Source organism: Solanum pennellii, chromosome 6, assembly GCF_001406875.1.
Source record: "Solanum pennellii chromosome 6, SPENNV200".
Classification (NCBI taxonomy): Eukaryota; Viridiplantae; Streptophyta; class Magnoliopsida; order Solanales; family Solanaceae; genus Solanum; species Solanum pennellii.
This window is the reverse complement of record NC_028642.1, coordinates 53,422,155-53,430,136: the sequence shown is the minus strand read 5'-3', so window position 1 is coordinate 53,430,136 and position 7,982 is coordinate 53,422,155. Positions and strand designations below refer to the sequence as shown.

General features: G+C 27.3%; 1 non-coding gene across 1 annotated transcript; it reads left to right on the top strand.

The window, feature by feature from the left end:
• The first annotated feature begins 2,270 nt into the window (after positions 1 to 2,270).
• Positions 2,271 to 2,351, top strand: TRNAL-CAG. The gene has a single exon. It is a non-coding gene; the product is annotated as a tRNA-Leu (tRNA).
• Positions 2,352 to 7,982: the final 5,631 nt, after the last annotated feature.

Here is a 7,982-nt window from a genome sequence, read left to right as displayed (position 1 = left end):
CAAACTCACTAGTTACCAACACACGCATGCAACCATATCATGGTGCATTGTCCAAATATTGCCTACTTTTCTAAATATGTATATTCAAAAAATGGAGTTAGAATTTAAACTTTATGACTTTTAAAATTTTAATTAATATAGTGACATCAGTTGTTAGTAACTAAACTTTGAAAGTAATTTATTGTATATATTTAATGAATTTCTTAATATAAATACATTACAGTATAGATCAAAAGTTATTGAATTCAAATAAAATTTTATTTAACCTATCATTTTTATATAATTGAAACAGGTGTAAGCCTTACGAATTCAATGATTATAATGTTTGAATTGTAGTCGTTATTGTTGGTGGAGATCAGCCTCCAAACGGTATATAGGACGATTTTTTGCTCATACAGCTTGGCTCGATTTTCTAATAAATGATTTATTTATTTTTATAAGAGAAAAAAGATAAATATACTTATAAACTATCGTTAATGATATGTATATATTTTTTATTATGTTTTTAGGATATTGATGTTTCCGCTGTCCAAACACTAAAACATATGTATTATTTATACTAATGAACATTAACGTCTCATAATCTTATCCACCGACCCGACATTTATTAAATATTGGATTGACAGATAAAATTGTGTAACGTGTTCTTATTTCATTTTTCGTTAGAGTGAAACATATATACGCTCTAATTTTTGGATGACAGAAATACCAATGTCCCAAAAATATAACGGACGGTGATACCTACCATTTGCGATAGTTTGAAATATTTCTTTTTCCCTTTTAAAAATATAAATGTCTTTTTTTAATAATTGCAATTATTAAAAAATGCGTCATGCGCAATTTGCTTTCGGTTATGATAATTGCAATTATTATTACACAATATTCTTGAATCAATGCTTCCATTAATTAATTAATTTGTCAACATGTTATTGGTAACGTCTCAGCATAAATGGAAGTGCTTACAGTAGAAACTAGAAAATGAAAAAATTCTGTTCATTTTTTTTAAGTCTCTCATATTTTATCATATTTTACTTTTTTGAAAAACAATTTAAATTATACTAAATAGGATTAGAATACTTCTTAGGATAATTTTAAACATTCAAAAACTACTTTAGATCAATAGGTAAAAGTAATTCTATCACTATAGAGAATTAACTTCCGTCCACTATTGAGTCTCCATTTATCCAGATTAATTTAAGTTTACTATACCATGCTTCTATCAAACTTTATCAAACTCTTACAAAAAGAATTTTTAGCGACAATATATATATATATATATATATATATATATATATATAAATTATTAAAATATTTATTAATATTAGTTTATTGTCATTAGATTTAATATCGCTATACAATTTAGAAAATTTTATAAAAAATATTAATCACCATTAAAAATTATTTTTGGGTGTGTTGTAGGTAGACAAGTGTGAACAAGATCTTGTTGGTGGTGGCACAATATAATAAGGGCATTAACCAAGTAAGAAAATAACCCAAATTTGTTACTTATACCAACCCATTATGGGAACCCTTGAGTGCAGGGCGGACCCACGTTGAGTTCAGGGTTCACTCGAATTCTTTTGGTAAAAAAAATATATAATATTTATAAGATAAATTCTTTTATATTTTGTAAATATATATATTTTGAATCTTTTTAAAAATAATTAATAAAAATATATGGCTCAATAATAAATCTCCTAAAAATTAAATTGCACGCCTCTAATTTGAACCCGTGCGACAATATTTAGTCCGCCACTGCTTGAGTGGTAGGCATATGCGCCAATAGATTTGTCAACTAGGGAAAAGTATTTTTTATACTTTAACTACAAATTAAAATTAAATAAACATTGTACAGAATATTTATATTTATCATTAAATTTTATCCTTTGTAATTCAATCATTAATGCCTAAACTCATTCCGTGTCGACGTCGATATATCTTTAATCAGCTGATTTTCCTTATCTAATAGTTTTCACTTCTAGTAATTGTTTTATATGATTTTGAATAAAGCAAGAATATGTCAAATTTACCTTATTCTAAGTGGAATCAGTTTGAAATTACACCACATTATATTTTGGAATCGCTAATATTCTTGTTATATTATTAACATGTCGTTTCGTATATATTAGTCCTAAATTGTTGCAAAGCTTCAAAGTGAATTATTAAGACAGATTTCAAAAATCAAAATATTTCAGAAAGAAATCTAGATTGACTCATAATAATCAATACATAAAATATTTATTTACGACAGGTATAAATTCAACAATAATGTCAAGATGGCCGAGTTGGTCTAAGGCGCCAGTTTCAGGTACTGGTCCGAAAGGGCATGGGTTCGAATCCCATTCTTGACAATTTTTATTTCCGTTTTTTTTATATGGAATGTAATGTACAACACGAAAAGTATATTGGCATTATCTTGTGGGCCAAATGCTGATTGACTTTTTTTTAATATGTTCTCATTCATATATTTTTTTGAAAAACACGAAAAGTATATTGGTACTTGAAGAAAAACATCAATGCAAGGTGTTGAAATCAATAAGACAACTTCCTTTCTCACCAAACACAATTCACAAAAAAATCAACATTCAATTCAATTTCTTGATCTTCTTCTTGCTTTGGTGACTACGTTCAAGCTTATTCGGAGAATCGATTATATCCATATCTGAAACAGAAGAGTATTCTGGTAGAATTTTCTTCCCCGAATCACAACAAACTTCACATTTGACATGCTTCACAATCTTGTACGGTGTCTTAACACAATAACAAAAGATAGACAATGGACAACACGCACATAATAAGCATAATGTACACGTAAACTCCGCCGCGTCGTTGCAGCCGCAGCTGGTGGCTGATGATGGTTCACTATGCCTTCGATTTGACATATATTGGATTTGGCACAACAAGTTTGTTCTACCTCTTCTAATATAACAGCAAGTATTATTTTTTTTGGTCAATTATTGGGAGTGGTTGATTTAGCTATTAATTATTAATCTTCACCTAGTATTTTATATAATTTCGTTGACTCAACAGAAACTTGATTGGAATTAAAATAATTGGATTTCTTTTTTTTGTTAATAGAAACATGTTAGGTAATGATATGTTATATTAACAAATATTTGATGAAGTCACAGTGACATGGAATTAGTAGCATAATTTTAAGTAAATCTACAGGACTAAAGAAGATTTTTTTTTAATTTTTTTTTTTAAAAAAAAAACATTTTTCAGTACTATAGTCGCTTAAGAAAGAAGCTTGGAATACATATACATTTGAAGACTTTATCCAACTCAGTTAGATATATGTGAGTATAAAAAATTATAATTTATAGTATTTTCATCCTGTATTATATATGTGTATACCAATTATACATGATATTTAGTTATAGATATACATTTGGATATGTATACTACAAAGGACTAAACAAACTTTTAGATATTCATATTTTGAAGAATCGTCGTCAATGAAATCATCTTAAGTTATGCATACAAATGATAAGAATATACATAGAGTAGCATATACATAGAGTAATCCAACTCTAGATACACATACATGTTACAAAAATATACATGACATTCTATTTTGATATCTGATACATCCCTCAATGTCCGATACATTATGTTTCAATTTCGAGTACATCATCCAACGTCGCAATACATCACGTTCTAATACATCGTGTACATCTCAATACAATGCATAAAGTGATGTATCTGACCGATACATGTTTCCGAAAATAGGATAGAATAAGAATTGTGAGAATATGTTTTCCAAATAGAAATTTTACGTACATGTCAATCTCCCTATATATATGGGCTTAGAAACAGGGCTCGTCAAACAATTGTGAGATATGTTTTCCAATTTCGACATGACAAAAAACTACCTCTACGTACGCCAAACTAATATAATTATGCCAATTAGTATACCACAATATAAGGAAAGTTACTGAGTGGTCGATCCAAAACAATTACATTATATCTAAAAAGTATATATAATTATGTATAAAAATGTATATTTTACATATTAATATAAAAAAAAATATACCTTTAGTATCCGTTATTTTGATTAGAGGTTGTTTGTGTAAAAAATATACTTGCGCGGTGCCTATCATTTATGAACAAAAAAATGAGTAACTTCTCCACATATAGCAAACATGAAAATCATATTTGTAAGTTATAACTATACCTTGCATAGCAAACATAAAGGAAAAAGGGTCTGATATACCCCTCAACTTTGTCATTTGGAGCTAATATATCCCTTGTTATGAAAGTGGCTCATATATACCCCTACTTATAAACAAATGGCTCACATATACCCTTTTCCTCTAACGGAAATGAAAAAAAAGATAATTTTAATCTAACTATTTATTATTTTTTTCTACAATATATAATCCCATATGAGTAAATTTAATCCTCGTCAAACATATTTTTTTGACTTTTTTTTGTTTCAATGACTAATTTAGAATTATTATTTTGATAATCAAATTTATTTATGTTTCACTAATATTCTTGTAAAACTTATAGTAGATGACCAAATTTTTTTCTTCGAATACAAAAATCAAATTACAATATAGAAAAAAAAATAGTTTAAATGTTTTTTCTTTAATAAAGAAATGAAAGAAAAAAATAAAATAAGAATAAAAAACTCAAATAATTACAATAAAAGAAGTCAAAAAATAATTTATGTATTAAAAAAAATTAAAATATACCTTGAACTTTGATAGAAGAATCATATATACCCCTAAATAATTTTTTTTTAAAAATTAAAAGTAATAAGTATAAATTTAAAACTAATTTTTTTAACTTCCGTTAAATGAAGGGTATATGTGAGCCATTTTGTAACGGCAGGGGTATATGTGAGTCGTTTGTATAACGGTAAGGGCATATATGAGCCACTTTCATAACGAGGGGTATATCAGCTCCAAATGACAAAGTTGAGGGGTATATCAGACCCTTTTCCCAAACATAAATATGCATATTTTGCTATAAATGCATAAACAAAAAAACAATTGTATAATCCGCTATACATATACAAAGAAACCAATTGTATAATTCGCTATATATATACCAAAAAAGCAGTTGTATACAAAAGATCAATTGTGTAATTTATGTATGTATAAAACGAGAAAGATAGAAAGACAAAAGAAATTTGGGCAGACGAATATTTGTATTGTATAATTATAAGTGTATAGGACGAAGATATATAATTTGCATGTGTATATACAATTTTCTCTTGCTTTATACACACAATTTATACATTTCGTTTCTGTTTGTATAAGCGAGAGAGGCGTGGGTGGCGAGCGAGATTCGGGAGAGTGGCTAGCGAGATCTAGGAGAAGGGAACGGAAATATATGTATATATACAATTTTTTCTCGCTTTATACAAACGCAAACACATTTTATAAATTTGTGTTTGTATAAAAGCGAGAGAGGCGAGCGATAGAGGGAGAGTGCAAGCGATAGTTTGAGGGAATGAGAGACGACTGACAAACAGTTTGCTACATGCACAATTAAATCAAAATATGGTTATAGCACTTAATTTGAATTATTAGTTTGTCATTATATATAATTTTTCCAAAAAAATATGGATCCAACCCTATTTGGCGTTAGTATCCCTTCTATAACTAGCAACTCGGAATCACTTACAGAAGAAATTATATCCTTTTTCTAATTTCATAACTTTTAAATTTTAAAATTTCATACAAACATATAATATAATTAAATTTATTTAATTTAAGACCACAAAATTCTAACTTGTCAGGAACCAATAAAAAGATCAACTGAGAGAATCTGAACATTACTACCATTGGAGAGAAATTGGAAAGAGAAAAGTAGAATAATACCAGCAAAGTGACATAAATTGCATTTGCAGGGATTTGGTTATAGATTTTAAATATTTTTTTTTTTAAAATCTATTTATTTATATTTTGAAAAAAATAATATTCATATTTGATCGTATTAAGTATAAGTAAAAAGTGAGTGGGAAACAAGTTGTATAAATTTTTATTTAGATTTCGAATTTAAATTTTTATAATAAAATATTTTGAAAAAGTTGAGAACTAAGATTTATGGCCAAACGGATCCTTAATGTTTAGCCTAAAAAAGGCAAAAATGGCATCAAACAGAGAAAATATCTCGTCCAAAAAAGGCAGTCTGTTTGGACAGTACTGTGGGGACAACCACTCTAATTGCTGCACTGCCAAATGAACAGCAATTGTTGGACCATCTCTCGAGACGCCCAAAGAATTATCACAACTACTTTTTATATTTTTTAAAATAATTTTTATTTTGTTATTTTATTAATAAGATAATATTATTACATAATGATATAATTTATTTTGAAATATAAACTTCAAACGTCTTCTCTTTTTGATTTTTATTTCTTACAAAAATATTATGTCCTTATGTGTTTGATATACATATTGTAGTGCTCCATGCCAATTGATTTTTTCATATTCAAATTTAAATTCGAGACTGTTGATTAATAAAGGGATAGCTTCATCTGCTGCTCTACTTGGTGAATTGACTAATTGAATTTTCATTGTTCTAGAGTGATTTCCCAAATATCATGATATTTGGATGGTATTTGATTGGGTATTAAATGTTAAAAAGATGGTAATTTTAAAAAAAATATTATTTAAATTAGATGATAACTTAAATATATTTTTTGTAATTATATATATATATACACACCATTTCTATACAAAATTAATAACTATTTTTGTAGTAGACTACACACAAGTCAACAAAGTAAACATGTAATAAAGAGAGATTATAACTTTGTTATAAATCAAATAAAATAGTTAAAAGAGTTTAGTTAGTATTTTTTTTGAAAAACCTGTAAAAGAAAAATACGAAAAATATTTTGAAAAAAAAAGGAGTAACAATATTTGAGTTGTGAAACAAAGAAATGTTACATAAAATGGAAACATTCAATGGTTTGTAGATGCAGACGCAGAGTCAAAATTTTCAATATAGAGGTTCATAATCTGTAGAAATAGATAGTCGAAAGAGATTCGACATCTACTATATATATATATAAACTTATTTTAACCATATATAAATAATATAATTTTTCGCTAAAAAGAGTTTAAATGAACCCCCTTAATGCAATGTAGCTCCGCCCTAGTGGGAACAAAGGGAAAATGGTTTGACAAGATCTAACAGTAGATATTGATTACTTCTTCTATTTAAAATTTAGAATAATAAAGAAAGACCACTGAAAATGCATACAAATTTTCAACAACCACTTTTATAAAAGATGATATAAAATATTCGTATAAACATATAATAAAAGCACAGTTCCAAGTTCTAACAGTAATTGCGGCTTTTTTCCCGTCCCCTTATTTTTTTTCTTCTAAATCATAATTTAATTGAATCAAATTCTCTTCCAAATACTCAAATATCTTCGGCGGAGCTGGCTAGAGGGTGAAACGAGTTGATTTTAATTTATTTTGCTGAAAAATTACATATAATATATATAAAAATTAAAATCTGCTATAAATATTTACAATAAATATTAGATTGTTCATCGAGACTAAAAAATATATGTAAGAATTGATCCCTTGTCTTTTAGGTTAAGAATTCAACTTTTAACCAAGTGTAGTATTTAGCTTTCTTATAAGAGAAAACATACAAATATATCTTTGAACTGTCGTAAATGGTATATAGATATTTTTCGTTATATTTTTGAGATATTGATACTCTGTCGTCGAAAACTAGAATATATATGTCGTTCACTCTAATGGAAGACTAAATATAGGGACGCGTGACACAATCTTATCCTTCGGTCCAATATTAAAATTTTTTATATGGTGGATAAGATTATGACACGTGTATGTCCGTTTATATAATAGGTATATATATGCTCTAGTTTTTTTATTGTAGGGGCATCAATATCACGAAAGTATGACAAATGATATTTACATACTATAGTTCAGAGGTATATTTATCATTTTTTTCCTTCATATAATATGGGTGCCAGAAGATAA